The following is a 17,055-nucleotide window of genomic DNA, read 5'->3' on the forward strand; positions in this document are numbered from 1 at the left end:
TGCAGATTCTGCTGTGGGGGGTGGAGCAGGGCTTAGGGGTCTGCACTTCCAACAGACTCTTAGCGCACACTGATGCTTCAGAACGGAATCCCTGCTCTGAGCTGTCAGGCCTAAGCCGCAATTTCTCAGACAGAAGGAACATCTGGGCTCAGCTCCTGAACGCTGAGCTGGTGGGACACTGTCCTTATCCAGGAGAGAGCATGGCTCAGCTTTTGAGAAACTCCTAGCTCCTTGGGTCACTAGTGATCAATTAGGGAGTGATTCAGACAGAGTCTGTAAGGATGGGGATGATTTAATACTCCTACGCAAACCAGCCATTTGACACAGTGACCAGGGGACTGGCTCCAACACCTGAGCCGCCTTACAGAACACCTGCACACTTAGCCAGAATCACCATGAGGTACCCAGAAAAGGCAGGCAAGTACCAAAGATTCTACTCAGAAACAGAGTTGGAAAGATATTCCTAAGCCACCCCCAAACAGTCATTATTGATTTTCTTCCATGAAAAGTGGTGATGGGGGAAGGTGTGAGGGTGGTGAACAGGTAGAAGCTCCATCCGAGGCAAATCAAAGGGGCATAGGTAATAAACAACGAAGGTGGGGAAGTCAGGGGAGGAGGACACTGAAGAGGGCGTGAAGGACCCAGGCCACACTGCTGCAGCTGGAAGCCCAGCCCCAGGGATCCCAAACAATGGCAGCAGGCTCTGTGTTTGTGCACACCCCACTTGATACTGTCTGGACCCAGAGGGGTGTTAATGAGGCTCAGTGGAGAGGCACACTCCATTTTTCATCACTGACACTCAGACGGGTAGTCCTCAGCCCAGGACCCAGGCCAGTCAATCAGATACCAGTTCTGTGTGTATAAACACCTTCCACCCTCAATCAGCAAGGGAGGCAGGTGCTGGAGATCTGGTCACGGTCAGTTGGACAATCTGATAAAGCCTTCCTGGGGTCACAGTGGACCGAGAATAGACCCAGCATAATTAGACCAGGAGGGGGGGGGTGCTGTCAGGCAATCCGGGCGGAAATAACAGGGCCTCTGCCAATCAAAGAGAAACCCAACTGAGGGGGAGGCTGGGGAGGGGAGTGTCTGTTGTACGAGTGGACAGTGGGGGAGGGGAGCCTTCCCAGAGGCTGGCTGGTGACTCTTGCAGGACTGAACAGCTCATTATGCGAGCTCCTGAGCTGGGCGTCACTATCGATCACTATCTGGGGTCTCTGGGGATTCATCATTATGCAGCAGGACCTGGTGTGCGCTTTGCTTCTGAGACAGAGCAACATGGCAATGCATCCTTGCCAGCAGAAATGAAAGGTGGCCCACTCCCAGCCCCCCAGCCCCGCCACCCCGTCTCCATCATCCCTAGTGAAGGTGCAGGAATAGGCGGTCATTAGGGAAAGACCACACTAGGCTTAGGGTTTACGGAGCTGTTCTGCGCATTTCATCACAGGGAAGCTGGTGACAGTTGATAGAGGCTTACTGCTTTGCTCTTTGGTGCTGTCATACATCCACAAAATGCCAGCCTTCAGGGATTCCTCCTGGAGAGCTCAGCAGAGCTTTTTTGCTTTATCCTAGCACAAGGCTAGACTATCTCGTAGGTCCTGTAACCTCTTGCTGCTTCCTAAGAGCCAACATTGGGAGGCATCTAGGGCCCTTTTCTTCCATTGTTTCCCCTTTCACTAAGCTAAAGCTCATCTATACCTGCAGTTTGCATTTGTACCTGGGACCACCCGCAGCTTCTGCACTTGGCCTCCATTCTCCTTGGAGTGGGATCAACACCCCTTCCAAATAAATTCAACTTCATGACCTAATGCACTGAAGATTTCTTGGGAGAAAAATAAAGGACATTTACACTGCTCACCTAAGGCAGCAAACGCTATCAAGGCCTCAGACTGCTTTACACACCTAAGATGCTCCTCCCAGGCCTCTCTAGGCCCTCTCTGCCTGTTCTTGGTTCCCACCAGCCTTCACCATTTAGACACTATTTATCCCTCTCCTCTCACTTCCAGCCAGATGACAGATTTTTACCTGTTATTCTCAGCATGTCACCTCAGAGGCTGAAAATTACATTCATAGACATTACTCTGAGGGAAAGGCAAGCTCGAAAGCTTAAACGTGGCTTGATTCCATTTACATGGTATTTTCCAAAGGCATAGCTATCATGATGGAGAACTGATCCATGTGAGGGACGGCATTGTTCTGTCTTCTGATCAGTGTGGTAGGCACACAAATGCATTCTGTTAAGTTTTATACAACTGTACACACGTGCCATCCAACAATCAGGCTTAACAAAGGGCAAGATAAAAAAACATAAGCACCAATACAATGGAGGTGAGGAAATTCTCTAACTAGCAATGACCAACTGATCCTCATCGACCGATTGAGTCCTTTCTTGAAGTATGTTGAGACAGCTTTCTACACAGCTTCTCTTTGCGAGCCAGAGCTTCCGTGCACCACCTGACACTGGGGTCCCTTTCCACTGCGTGCAGTGGGAATGAGCACACAGATCTGCCCAGTGAAGTCTCTCACAACCACAGGAACTTAGCAGGGCCCACCATGGGAGTATCAGGTTACTCCCCTCACCTCTCTTCAGACCATTTTCTCCTTCTCGCCCACCCAGCCTCTTCCCTTCCTCAAACACACCCGGGGACTCCACCTGTCACCTTCCTCCTTACATGTCTGCCTGGCTGGTTCCTCTACTTCTTCAGGTCTTGGCTCAGATGTGTCCTCCTTAGAGAGGCCTTGGCTAGTCCTCCATATACATCGTTCTTTGCTTCCATGTTTCCTTCCCTTTTATGGAGCATCTTTTGTTTGTCCCTCAGCTCCCTAGAGGAGAAGTCAAATGGGTGGGTGGGGGTGGGGCTCCTCGCTCATTAGCATATCTGTGTCACCCAAAACATGAGGTCCTCAGAATGGAATGAGTAAGCCGTGCAGAAGACAGCTTCAACAAAATGAAGAAACAATGGGGTAAAGGGTGGTGTATGGAACCTTAGTCCATTAGAAGTCTTTTACTAACTTCCAAAAACTTTGCATGCAACCATCTCAACTCATTTTTGCTAACATTGTATTATTATGATTCTCAAACAAATACAATTTCACCATGGATGCCCGTATAGCCATCACCTAGACTACAGTTATTTTCACTTTGCTATTATTTTATTATCTATTCTTCCAGCCTCTTCACCCTCCCACTTTTTCTCCACCAATGTTAATTTAATTACCTAAAAATACTCCCTTACTTAAAGAGAATAAACCAGAGAAAGGGGCATTCTTCAAGACTTTCTTCAGTGCAAAAATAATTTAAGATTTGCAATAGCTGGGTTCCTTCCTTCTGTGTTTTTTGACTACTTTAAGTCAGGCCAGAAAAAAAACAAAAAACAAACAAACAAACAAAAAAACCAACAGCAGCAGCAGCAGGACAAACAGAGCCCAGTCATTGGGCTGTTCTTCCTGGGCCTCATTAGGCTTCATAGTCATGCTTTCAGCCTAGGGGGAGGGGGTGGTGGGGCGCTCATAGGCCCACAGGGAGGTGACAATGAAGAATGACTCTCTGCCACATTTCTAAAGCCCCTCCCACCCCAGCCAGGCCTCTGTGCTGCTGCAGAAACTACTCCCTTAGTGCAGGAGCTGGGGAGATGGGTTGCAACAGAACAGAACCAGCTCCCCTGCCCCATTTTAAAGTTTAAACTCAAAGAGCTCCTAGGTGGTACCTGCAATTCACTATAGACTCCATCATTCCCAGTTGTCTTACACTAATCCCAATTATTTTACATGGAACAGCTTCCTCAGTATAAACGAACAGAGATAACCAGCCAGGCCCTAAAGGCACTCCCCAGCTGTAGGGAAGTAGGCCTATAGACTACACACCACCGTCTGAGTCTGTACCCCAGATGATCTCTCTGCTGCCATGAAAACTATAAGCCCGGAATTCTTCTACCACTGACTGTATGGGAATGACCCTTTCCTTGTTAGACAAGCTAACACTAAACATACCAAAAAAGAATCAGCAAATGAGCAGCTGGATGTTGATTTGTTGTTGCTGTGTTTTGTTTTTTCTTTTTCTTTTTTGGTAAGGTCAGAAAAATGTAAATAAATAAAATATTGAGGCTATGCAAATCTCTTATTTTCAAGACAAGAGGAGTTTAGGAATAATCTCAAATGGAGTCATGGCACTAGTGGTTAAAAAGCACCCAGTCTTTTTTTTTTTTTTTTTTTTTTTTTTTTTATTAATTTATTCTTGTTACATCTCAATGGTTATCCCGTCCCTTGTATCCTCCCATTCTTCCCTCCCTCCCATTTTCCCCTTATTCCCCTCCCCTATGACAGTTCCTGAGGGGGATTACCTCCCCCTCTATATGATCATAGGGTATCAAGTCTCTTCTTGGTAACCTGCTGTCCTTCCTCTGCGTGCCATCAGGTCTCCCCATCCAGGGGACATGGTCAGAGGTGTGGCACCAGAGTGTGTGAGAACGTAATATCCCACTCTCCACTTTACTGTGGAGAGTGTTCTGTCCATTGTCTAGATCTGGGTAGGGGTTTAAGGTTTACCGCCTGTATTGTCCTTGTCTGGTGCCTAGTTTGAGTGGGACCCCTGTGCCCAAATCTGCCTATCATAATGTTCTACTTGTAGGCTCCTAGGACCCGTATGTGGAAACTAAACAACTCTCTGCTAAATGACACCTGGGTCAGGGAAGAAATAAAGAAAGCACCCAGTCTTAATGCAATGAGGAAACAAAACCCCATGAACCTAATCTTCTGCTACAACCTGTATTGTTGTTCTTTCTAGAGTTACAATATCTGTGAAAGCTATCAGCTTTTTATGAAATGGATCAGTGGAGAAAGGCCATCTTACTACAAAGAAAGCAGACAGGACAGAATGTGTTTGCGTCTTACAGGCGTGTGCTATACAGGGAAGGAAGGAACTAGGACACGTCACCTAAAGTGTGCTGCATGTGGTGGATGGACCACTCTGAGCTGAAGGCGCAGAAAGAACCCTCAGAACTACCATTGCTCGCCTGCCCCAAGCTGCAGAGACTCCCACCAGAAAGCTGCCTCTCTGGCGCTGCCGGTGGCCGTGAGTTGGCATACAGTGGAGCCACAAAAACAGCCTTTCTACAACAACCCTTACGTTCTTTTCTACCAGCTTCATGTTCTTCCGTTGTCTTCCTTTCCTACAACTGTCTGCCCCTTGCCCAGGTCATGGGGCTCACCATCTCTTCACAAGTTTATCATTCCTTGTCCAAATGGCATAGAAACTTTGTCCTTTGCTCCCTCAGGTTTTCACTCTATAACGAAGGTCGTGGTCATGTAAAAATAACACTTGAATGATTTTCCCTGTCAGTCTGTCTTGTGTCAATTTCCTAGAACCAGTCAAAGACTAAGCACTAAGGGCACAGGTGACCTTTACCTTTCTCTACTTATTCAGACGATCTCTGACTTACAACAGCTCACTTTACTGGCTTTTGGAATTCACAACAGTGCAAAGCAACACATATTTTAAAAGACAGGAAGGTCAAACACTGCTGAAGTGCAGAGTGTCACTATGATAGTAGGCTTGCATTTTCTCTCCCATTGTTGTTTTAGTGCTTTATGGCAAGAATGTTATCACAAAGATCAGTAGAGACATCTCCCATTTGATATATTAAAAAAAAGTCAGGATTGAATAGTTCTAAAGATAGGATGTAAGATCATACATTCACACCAATTGTCAAGGTGAGATGTTAGTCTCTGCTTGAGGCAGTGGGCTAAAAAAAAAAAAAGGTGCCATCAGAGATATCTGGGCTAAAATATTAGCCATTAAATTTACTTGTGTCTTAAAAAGTATGAGAACAAGAGAGAACCAAGCACATTTAGTAGAGATTCAAGACAGATTACCTGACTGAACAAATCCCTCTGAAAGTGTAGCTTAGTGACAGAGGGTTTGTCTAGAGTGCACACAGCCATGGGTTCTATCCCCTGTACTACCAGAAAACAAAATATTTTCCATCCAATTCAAATACCTTAGGTAGCATGAATACTCTTTACATTAAAACATTTTTTATTTTATGTATGTGGGAATTTTTTCTGCATGTATGTATGTATATCACACATGCATGTAGTGGCCAAGGAGACCAGAAGACAGTGTCTGTTCCCCTGGAAGTAGAGTTACAGACTATGAGCACCGGAGATAAGACCTGAATCCTCTGGAAGAACAGCTAGTGCTCTTACTCAATGAGCCATCTCTCCAGCCTCAGGATTAGTATTCCAACAATTCCATTCTTGTCTTTATTTGGTTCTACCTTCAAAGGCGCTTCTAAAGTATTCTATTTCTCTAGCCCAAGAGACTCCTGCATTTTCCTGCACTTTGGAATGCAGAATGGGGCTATAGTCTTATGATTATTCTAAATGAAGACTTTATTCCTTCAAAGTAATTTTAAATGTATTGTTTTAAAAAAGCATTTACGTTAAATCACTGAAGGAGTATGACTATGCACAGTGCTGGGAACTTAGAAGTACTTATTTATATTAACATTTGCATATTTTGAATGATAATATTGAGAAAAATGTATTTACACTTAAGAAGCTCAAGTCGGCAAGTGTTTGTAGTGAGGAAGACAACGAGTGAAAACATGTGTGCTTCTAGACTGGGGTTGGGCCCTGTCTCAAGAGGTTATCCTTCGCCTCACAATGCCACGAATAATTTACATTTTCAAGATGGCAGCTGGAGCTATCATTTATCCCGTGGCCACAGAGCAGTGAAGGCCAATGTGTCTGCTGCCAAGATGACATCTAATTCTTCCCGGACTATGCCAGTTCACGTAACTTCAGGAAAAGACTTTCTAAAATTTAAAAATGGAGTTCTTCTCTCTAATAGGAGACAGAAGCCAAAGCTGGGAGACAGTATAAGAAACTCATTAGCTGCATATGGCAGATATGACAATTGTCTTCATATATCAAGAGCAGGTGGCCTTCAGGAACAACTTTAGATGAGGAAATGCCATGGAACAAAAGGAGTATGTGCCGGGGAGGACAGCATAATGTGACTTGAACACAGACAGATAAGTGTCTCTGGGAATTCCTCAGCCAGGACTAATAGCTAAAATTACCAGCTTAAACTATTTCCCATGTTCACTCTCTGAAGTACTATAAATGGAAACAGTTATAAATTTTTTTCCCCAATAAAGTGTTCACATTCTTTTTCTAAGACACAAGAGACTAACAGTCATTTAAGACCAACTGAGGGAAAAAAAATAGCATTTACAGCCACTGTGCAAATCCTGAAAAATGTCATTTGCTGAGTGGAAATGCAGTTAGTGGCCCCCAAGTTTCCCTGGCTCTAAGTGTTATGAGAGACTGGAGTCCAGTCATTATGTGTGCATATCAATGAGCCTTAGATCAGAGGCAATGCCACAGCCATCCCCAAGGAAACATGCTACGTGTTAGTAACAGCCTAAGAACGTTGGGAATTAGAGGACAATAGTATCTTCTTCTAATTGGATCAGAATCAGCTTTGATGCCTTCATCCCATGTGGACCCGCTCTGTATCCTGGCCAGCCTCACACTGGGGGAAAACATGCTCCCAGCCTGCAAGGAGGCAGCTGGAGGCCCTTTGTCAGTAGAGCACCTGTGTGGTCAAGCAGGCGAGTGTGCCTCTGGAATATCAGAGTTGAGCAGAGTCATAGCTACGGCATGGTTCTTCTGGAAACTGATCTCACTTTTTTTTAAAAGTATTTTTTTAATGATCAACACAAATGGGCTGCTTTTGCTTGAGCGAAATAGTCCCAAAAGCAAAGTGTGTGCTTATGGCTAATGAGGGTTTTTGCTTGTTCAAGGCTTTGTTCAAGACAGTAGCCTTCACTAATGTCACTAAAGAACCATTTAAATGAGTATACAAGGAATCAGAATTTAACTGGTTTGCATACCTAAAACACAAACCCATATACTAATTTGGCCCAGTTCCGGTCTGACTTAATATATTTTCTGGATCTATTGATCGAACCTAAAGGGATACATATTTCATTCTGCTCATGACACTGGCCTGAGTCTGCAGGACCCAAGGCTGCATTCCTTCCCCTCCTTCTGTAACTCCTCCCTCCTTATTAACAGAGGAAGGTCCTCCCACAGCGCTGTTGGGAGGATGGGGAATCATTTAGCAAGGACTCACTTGGAAACAGCTTTAGAGCTATGTGTTTTTGTGGCACAAAGATAATCTGTTTTCCTTTGAAAATTGGTGAACCATCCAAATAGACCTTGGAAATCTTTTGAGTTAAGAGTCTATGAAGCTATTAGCGTCTGTTGGCCTCACCCCCACCCCCCTTGCAGGGCCTCTAATTTTTACCCTGGGCAGAAATCAGTCAGCCTTTGCTCACTAGACTGTCTATTCAACAAGTCCTTAAAGAGTACTTCTTATATATGCCAGGCCCTGTGTGATTCAAAACAAACAAAAGCACTGCCTAAAGGGTCTTGCTATAAGCAAACAGATACACCCACCCACCCACCCACACACACACACACACACACACACACACATACACACACACACACACACACACACACACACACACTCACTCACACATGCCTGTGGCCCAGAAAGTAGTTGATGGTAGGGAAAAAAATGAGCAAGGAGACCAAGGAAAGAGGACAGGTCTGGAAAATGGAGTCAACAGGGAAGATGGCCCTGTGGTAAGAGGAGGCGGCTTCTGTGGGGCCACTGGGTGGAAGTTACAGCAAGGGTGCATTCCTAGGAAAATAACTGTCATATCACAAAGAACTGGAGTTTTATACTAAGCAAGGGCAGGGCAATATGGTAAAACTTATAGGACAAAGCAAAATAAAAAGCACTCCACTCTGGTTTCCAGGGAACCAGAGAGCCAGAGCAGGGATGCAGGTTAGGGAGCAGCTGAGAGAGGACAGTAAGGAGCTCAGACCAGGAAAACAGCAGGGAAAGCAGTGGGGGTTCCCAGGGCAGGGTCTCCCTGTGAGCTGACACATGGAGATGTGAGGGCAGGGGGGGGGGCATAAGGTTCATCAGGAAGAATTTCAGGTGTTCCTGATGTCAGACAGCAGAACAGTTGGAGAAGGGAAGAAGAGAGGAACAGTGACTTCCCATAGGCTAGAAATGGGATCCTAGCAGTGTGAGGCTGACTGCAGGTAGGGGTTGGAACACGTGGTCCTCTGCAGGGATGGCACAGCACACACAATAATACAGTACAAGGAGGTCTTTCCAGCCACTAAAGAAACCCAAGGGATTTCCTTCTGATGACCTTTTCTCTGTGATGTATGAAACAGGTCAGGAGTTGAACACAGAGGAGATGATAGGTGGTTAAGGCTTCAGAGAGAGGAAGAAGTGCAGGAAGGAAAAAAAAGCCAACTAGCTATGGAATGAGTAGAATTGTTGCGCAAACAGAGTTCCTTCAAGGTGTGTGGCAATGTGTGACCCCAGGCTACTATAAGGAAGGGCCATCATGAAGTAAAACTGGGTAGTTTATAAATAATAGAAGTTTATGTCCACCAGTTCTGGGGGCGGGAGGTTTGAGAGTACAATGCCAGCTTGATTGGGGTCTGGTGAGGACTCCCTCTTATATTGCAGAAATGAGTATAAAGAACTCACAGGGCATCAGGCATGGTAGCGCACACCTTTAATCTCAGCACTTGGGAGGCAGAGACAGGAGAATCTATGAGTTAGAGGATGGCTTGGTCTACAAAGGGAGTCTAGGACAGCCAAGGCTACACAGAGAAATGCTGTCTTGAACCCTCACCAACACGCGTGCGCGCGCACACACACACACACACACACACACACACACACACACACACACACACACACAGCTCACCACGGCCCTAAGGACTCATATTTATGACCTAATTACTTGCCAAAAGTCCCACCTTCTCAACACCTTCACACTGGGATGGAAACAAGATTCAAACCTATAACTCTTAAGGGGCCACCAACATTCAATCCATGACATCCATGCAAAGCTAATCCAATCAGAAAGTTGTGTGCATGCTCATTTCCAGCCACCCTGAGGTGTGTAAGTGTCAGCAAAGGACCAGTAAAGTTGGAGTAAATTGAGTTTAGAATTTTCAAGGAAGAGAACATCGTGAAAAGTGAGGCCAAATGATGGGCTGAGATCTCTTAAGGGAGGAGGGAAGCAAGAAGGAGATAAGAGGACAGTCAGGGCTATCACACAGAGAAACCCTGCCCTGAAAAAAAACAAAAAACAAAAACAGGAAAGAAAGAAAGAAAGAAAGGGATGAGGAGGGGTTCTTGGCTAGTGTATGTTACCATGACTGGAAAACCCCTTAAGAGTGACAGGAAGAAGTGAGGAGGAGAGATGGGAGGAGGTGGTCGGAAGGAGGGGTGCTTTAGGTTATTCCAGAGACAGTCATTATTCAGCCCAGGGAAGACATAAAAGCAGGTGACCAAGGTCAGACATAGGCCAAGGTGCCAAGAGGCTGGGGACTTCTATGGGTACAAATGTTGGATAATGAGGAAGGAGTTGCAGTGGTAAGACAGGCAAGGACGCAGGAACAATATCTTCAAGAAAAAATGCAAGAGTTAGAAGCTAAGGTCCGTGTGTGACAGGAACAAGGAAGGACAGCAGGTGACACAATCTGAAGCACTGTCTGCTTCAAAGGAAACGCCTGTATCTAAAAATAGTAAAATGGGGGGAAGATGAGGAGATGGAAAGGAGGAGGAGTGCCCTGACTCATACCCAGGCTTGGAGAAACATCACCTGAAAATGCTGTAGGAACACCAACATCCTACAGAGAAAACATCTGGGTTTGTGGTATGGCAAGATGAGTAAATAAAAATAAAAAGGCCAATTCAAAGACCCTAAAGAACTAAGCATCACTAGCCACCAATTTGAACATGAGTCCCTCACATGCTAGAGATGAGCAAAGGGCCTCATGCACAGGAGGCATGTACACCACCACATGCGTCTATACACATCCATTCTCTCTCTCTCTCTCTCTCTCTCTCTCTCTCTCTCTCTCTCTCTCTCTCACACACACACACACACACACACACACACACATACATACACACACACACACACACACACATCCATTATCACACATCCACAGCCCCCAAAACACCTTTAAAACAAACTTCACTAAGGAAAGTTGCCTTCATCTTGGTCCTTCATGCACACATCTTACATCCCCTCTTCTTGGCTCCTGCCTGGAGCATGGCAGCTGTTCCATGAGTTTATGGATCCATCTGCTTTTCTGCACAGGTCCCTCACCTGACCTTAGCCTTTGTAGCTGGGGCTTGTTGTTTCTAGTATCTTCAATTATGTGTGTTCAAGTGGTTAGAGCTTGAAGCACACCAACTACATTCCGGCTGACATTTTCTGAAGTGCTGTAGAGTACCATGCGCGTGCCATGCGGGACGGTCTTCAAGGCGGGTACACACAGACAATGCATCTGCTTCCGCTGCCTCCCTTGCACTCCATGCTATGTTCTATTGTGTTCTATCCATCTTTGGGTGTCTAGGACACAAGGTGATTAAGGGCCCCGATTAAGAGGCCTCCCTGTTTATGGAAGGAAGAGCTAGTCATTCGCTTTCTGTCCTACAAAGACAACTAAATCTGTTGCACTTTAATCTTGAATTTCTCAGCCTCCTAACTATGAAAAATAAATCCCTGTTCCTCATAAATTACTCAATCTCAGGTATTCTTTTATAGCAGTACCAACAGACTAAGACACTCTGGATAAATAAATCACCCAACATTACACACAGTATGCATAAAACGGAACCAGAACCCAGGGCCATCAGCTCCAATCACTCCAGAATACACCACAAAAATGTATGTCCACAGTTCATTACAAACCACTACCCAGAATCAGTCACACATAGAACACCCGGCATAAAAACTCATGCCTAAATTTCTACCTTTAAATTAGCATAAAGGGTTACATAATGAAAATTGAAGGGGTGAGGAATCATTTATTTTCAGTTCTTCTAAACCAATTATTTTAAAAAGTCATTTGTTTTCTGTTCTTCTCATTTGGGAGAAGATCAAAAAAGGGAGGCACTGTCAGGCTTGGGAAAAAAGCAAAGCATCCGAGCTTAGTCCTTCCTATGTACAACTAACTGGGCCTTCATGAACACTTCAATTAATAAAGAGCCCCATTTTAATTCTGTCCTTGCTACTTCCTCAGCCTCTTTCAAATTCTGGCTCTTGAATGTTTGAATGATTGAAGATGCAGCTTTAGGTTTCATTGGAGCTTTTCAGGGACGTCTGCATTAATCCTCTGCGTCATGCAATGTAGAAAACATTAAGCTCTAAGAGTGTCTGAAGTTAAAATATGTACTTAATTCCCACTACAGGGGATGGATCTTTCCAACAGATGTTTTTCTGGAATGGCTAGTGACTATAAAATAGGAACAACCAAAAGAACCAAAGTCAAAGTAGATTTAAAAAAAAAAAAAAGGGTGGATTGGGCAGAGGTTTGGATTGGAGACTGGAATGGCATAGCAATTAAATCTCCAGACTGTTGCTTATGAAAAATAAGCTGTCTTCAGATGGTTTCTGGGATACAGCTATGTATGGTGGCCATGGAACAGAGAAAATTAATCTAAATTGATGTTAAAAAAATAATAATCATTTAAACAAGACATTTCTCTGATGTTCAAGCCAAGATCTCCAAGGGTATCAGATTACCTTGTTGAGAGGGACAGCTTCAGGATTCCTTACAGCATGCTGACCCCCCATGGAAAACAATGAAGGCAGTTGTTAGCAAGGCCAAAGGAGGCTGTAGGCTTTGCAGGCCAGAGACAGGCCACCCTACCACTCCCAATGAGCATTTTAACCAAGCAAATGAACCCCGAACGATACCTTTTAAGGAAATGGACCTTGTCATGTGTTAACTAGCTTTTCTTTTCATAGCTTCAAACGGATGAGAATTATACTTAAGGCTCTCATGTCGAAGGGCATTTGCAATCTGTTCATCCAGGACTCCCATTCTGTATTGTCCTTGCACTGGAATAAGAAAGCTACAAACCCTGGAGAGGTAAATGCCCTGGGAGACAACGTGAGGTATCTGGGGTGTATTTCGACTTGGAGAATGGTGATCGACATGGACCCTCTTTGTGCTCCAGTTTTGCACCTGTACAGTGGGAATGGTGTTGCAACCCACTTCACACAGCCGCCAGGAAGATAAAATAAAGCGGCTGCTGACACACGAGCAGAGCTCTCTGCTTCCTACACTTGATGGGGTGAGGGTGCAGGGCAAGAGAACCTCAAGGTGAGGAAGGCATCTCATGGTTCTTAAAATACACTGTTTTCTTTTGCGGAGCTATTTTACAGCCTGCTGAATCTAACTGCCATGCTAGCTCAGCATGAATACCCTCCATTAAGAATCACGTCACACCCTTCCTTCTCAAGTCATGAAAACCCAAATCAGACTGCATTCAGCCTTGGGTAGTGGGAGACATACTGAAGGCCTTTCAATTTGCAAAGCCATGATCAGAATGAAATGTTCTCACACCAGGCACTTCACAGTTTAGAATTCAATTACAAAACCCTACCATTTAGCTTGTTAGGCTGGCTGCTCCACCCCAGAAAGAATGACAAAAGATAATTTTTACAGCCAAGCCATGAGTTCCAGTGCTATAAATCACTGGTTATTGGACGAAGTAGAATTCATTAATACAAACGAGAAGCCTGAAAGGCACCCATTAATGTACTATTAATTTGTTTGACGATCTACTGCATGGCAAGAGCTAAAATAGGCTGGGCAAGACAGCATCTCATACAGAAGAGTAATCTGGTCTCATTAATTTTTGTCTTGGGCTTGCCAAATGTAATTGGGCATAATCAGAACTCATACATCTCTTTGTAGCGTTTTTGTCTTCTATGCTTACGGGAGAAAAATCGAGGGTGGGGGTGGGGATGAGCTCAGAGTCTTGATACTCAATAAAGACAACCCGTTTAAGAGGAGAGTTAGAAGGCTGGGGCATGCAGCTCTGTGTCAAAGCGCTTCCTGTTATGAGCATGGCCCTGGGTTGGATCCCTAACACCATACCAAAAAAAATAAAAAATAAAAAAAAATTAAAAAACAGGTTCTAGGTTGGGGCTACCTGTTAAGTACTGGAACTACTTCTACCTTGTTTATGTCCCTTCCTTTGTTCTGTTTCTTGTGTGATTGCTTTAATGAGTGTGAATCATAAACTCCTTTCCAGTTGGGCTAACCTGAGATATCCATTTGTGCAATTTACTGGGACACGGCATGGGAGACTTTACTTAACCCCTGCGCCCTTGCCAGTGAAGGACACGGGGAGGAGGCTGGAAATGCCTGTCTGCTGTTTCTGTGCTTTCAAGTCTTTCTGTCCAGCTGCATGACATTTCTGTGGCCCAAAGATCTTCCAGCTGCCAAAGCTGGTACCCAAAACAGACTTACACCCCTGCAAGGCTGTGACATGATTCCTGGTCCCCTGGGTCAGAGAGTAGCCCGTGTGTCCCTCTACAGATCTCTTCTTTCTTCCTGGCACTTGGTCCTGCTCAAAGGGCACAGTCTTGACATCAAAGAATGGGAGAGGGGGCAGACTGTGTTTTAAGAAACTGAGATTATAGATAAAGGTTTGGGAATCAGAACTGGATCTTCCACTTGGTCACTTGACTATATCAACATCAAAAACCACCACCACCAAAAAAAAAAACCAAAACCAAAAACAAACAAACAAAAAACCCTAATCAATGAATATGTAAATTCTTTTCCTAACAAAGACAGCATAAGCAATGAGGCTAAACAAACTGATTGAATTGCATTCACTAGCATATGTTTTTATAGAACTGGACTACATAAATGTGTGTAGGTACATGTATGTATGGGAATAGCACATGTGTATATACATGCATATATATTCATTTTCCATGCCATTTTCTCCACTTCAAAAATATAGCTTTTAATAGGGTCAGTGATTTATTTAAGTCTTCTCAGATGACACGGAGACAAGATTTCATTCTCTCGCTGGCGTCTTTACTAAAATTAAACTCTTGCCTGCCTATCTGAAACCCAGGATCAGCAGGTGCAGATCCATCGAGGAATACTTTCTTTAGGAAACCTGAGAGGAGGAATTCCTGCTGTGAAGGACTTTGGCACGGGAAGGCCTGCTCATCCCAAGGCTAAGAAGCCAGAAGGGCTCAGATCACAGGCAGAAAGGCAGCCAAGGGTTGGCCTGTGCCTGTGGTTTCTCTTGCCAGCTTGAGTTGGCCTTTGAGTCTGGGGCCCTTGAGTGCTTCTGTGCTTCGGGAAATCTACCAGAGCAGCAGGCACAGCATGATGTCCCTGTGACGAGCTGATGTACGGAGCCGACATCCTCAGAGGCGTGACCTCTTTACTCTTGTGAGGAGTTATTTAAACGTTGGTGACGTGCCCAGAAGTCCAAATCAGAAAGACATCTGGGAAATTCCTGTTTTATGGTGTAGGCTACTGGGATTCTGGTCCTAAATAACAGCACTATCTGTATCTCTGTTGTTTGTACCTCTCTGGGAACGTGGAGTTAAGATCAGCCCGTCCCCCTCAACCCCCATAAGACATCTCAAACTCAACTTCCTGGCCCTGGTAGATTTATTCCTGGGGTGCTTCATTCTCTGGATTGTAGCAGAAGCCAAAAGGGTACTTTCTTAGGTTGTGACTATTAGCTTCTCCTCTCCTCAGTGCTACTTACAGAACAAAGGCAGGTGGCCATGGCCATCTTACCTCACTGGTCAGGACAGAGAGCCACAGGAGGGGCCAGAAAGACTTATACAAAGTCACTTCCCAGGGGCAGCACCCACCAAGCAGCCATCCAAACACTGACTGCCATTCCAGGCACCAGGGCTCACAGTGTTTTCTAATGCCATCTTTTACTAACCAGTCAAGCATGTTTTATTTCACACTGTGGTATTAACGTCAGAAACAGCTTCCCCCACATCTAACATGATCTTAATCAACTGCAAAGAATACATGAATGGTGCCATGTGGAAGCTCCCCACCCAGAGGAGGATCAAACATATTTGTGTTTCACTGTGAACTCTGATGCTTACGCTCTACGCTTTATTGTAGCGGAACAGTTTAACTGCATTTAACCTAGGTGGGGAAGCAGTACCAGAGCTTAAGTGAAACTAGGTGCCACCATGGTAGAGGACACTACTGGTAACTTGTGATGCGTCACTCTCTTTCCATGCATGAAAAAACAGACAGTGAGAGGTCAAGGCACCTGTCTGAGGACAGAGGTGGAAGTGATGGGTCAGGAATCAAACCCAGGCAGGCTAGCTACAGAGGGTTTTTAAATACCACACAACCTCAGAGCCGCAGTGCAGGCGTGTCAGCCGCTATGCCCTTCAGAGGCAGAAAGCCTCAGATGGTAGGAAGGGAGTGTGGATCTGCTTGTTCTGCCAGCCTCAGCTCTCAAGGCCTTTACGAGGGGTTCAGAAGGCACCTTGGCCATGTGCGATTTCTGTCATATGTCCTCACACTTGAGTTAGGTCTCCTTAGAGAGGCATCTGAAATACTGTCAGTTTGGAGGGGTGTGTGGTTCAGACAACAGCCTTCCACATCAGAGCAGGCGCAGGACGGGGAAAAGTGGCCCACAGGTGCACTTGAGGTGCAAGAGGCCCTTGAGTCTCCTGGCAGGAAATCAAACCACTCAGCTGGGTCTCCATACTGCATTCACCAGCACAGGCACAAGGGACTGTGGTGAGTGGACCATATGGCAACTCTGGCAACGTCTTCCCGAGTGTGCACATGGTGAAGTCTGGTGGAGCAGACAGGCGTGCTTCTACATGCACACACAATCATACTGCATCTCTTCCTCCCAACAGGAAGCTCTTGCAGTTGGAAAGATTCCATGTTCATGAGAGCACCAGCAGGGTGGCAATAACACCACAAGGACCTCTCTTCCGGAAGACAAAAATCCAGCCTATGTAGCAGTTAGTGAAGTCTTGCCTTTCTGCAGAAAATGTTCGTTCATTTGGTGAAAATCACTGATGGGTCAGGCCTTGACCAGAAACACGGGGAATAAGGATAAGAGACAAAAGCTCTAATGGACCCTTGTATCGTATTCAAGATGATTTCTATATTCAGAGA

General features: G+C 45.2%; 1 protein-coding gene across 1 annotated transcript in view; it reads right to left on the minus strand.

Annotated features, from left to right (window-relative positions):
- Positions 1 to 17,055, minus strand: part of ABTB2 (ankyrin repeat and BTB domain containing 2) — a 160,147-nt gene that overhangs the window by 98,479 nt on the left and 44,613 nt on the right. The window lies entirely within an intron of this gene.

The sequence above is a fragment of the Acomys minous genome (genome assembly GCF_964271855.1).
Source record: "Acomys minous genome assembly, chromosome: 3".
In the NCBI taxonomy this organism is placed as follows: domain Eukaryota; kingdom Metazoa; phylum Chordata; class Mammalia; order Rodentia; family Muridae; genus Acomys; species Acomys minous.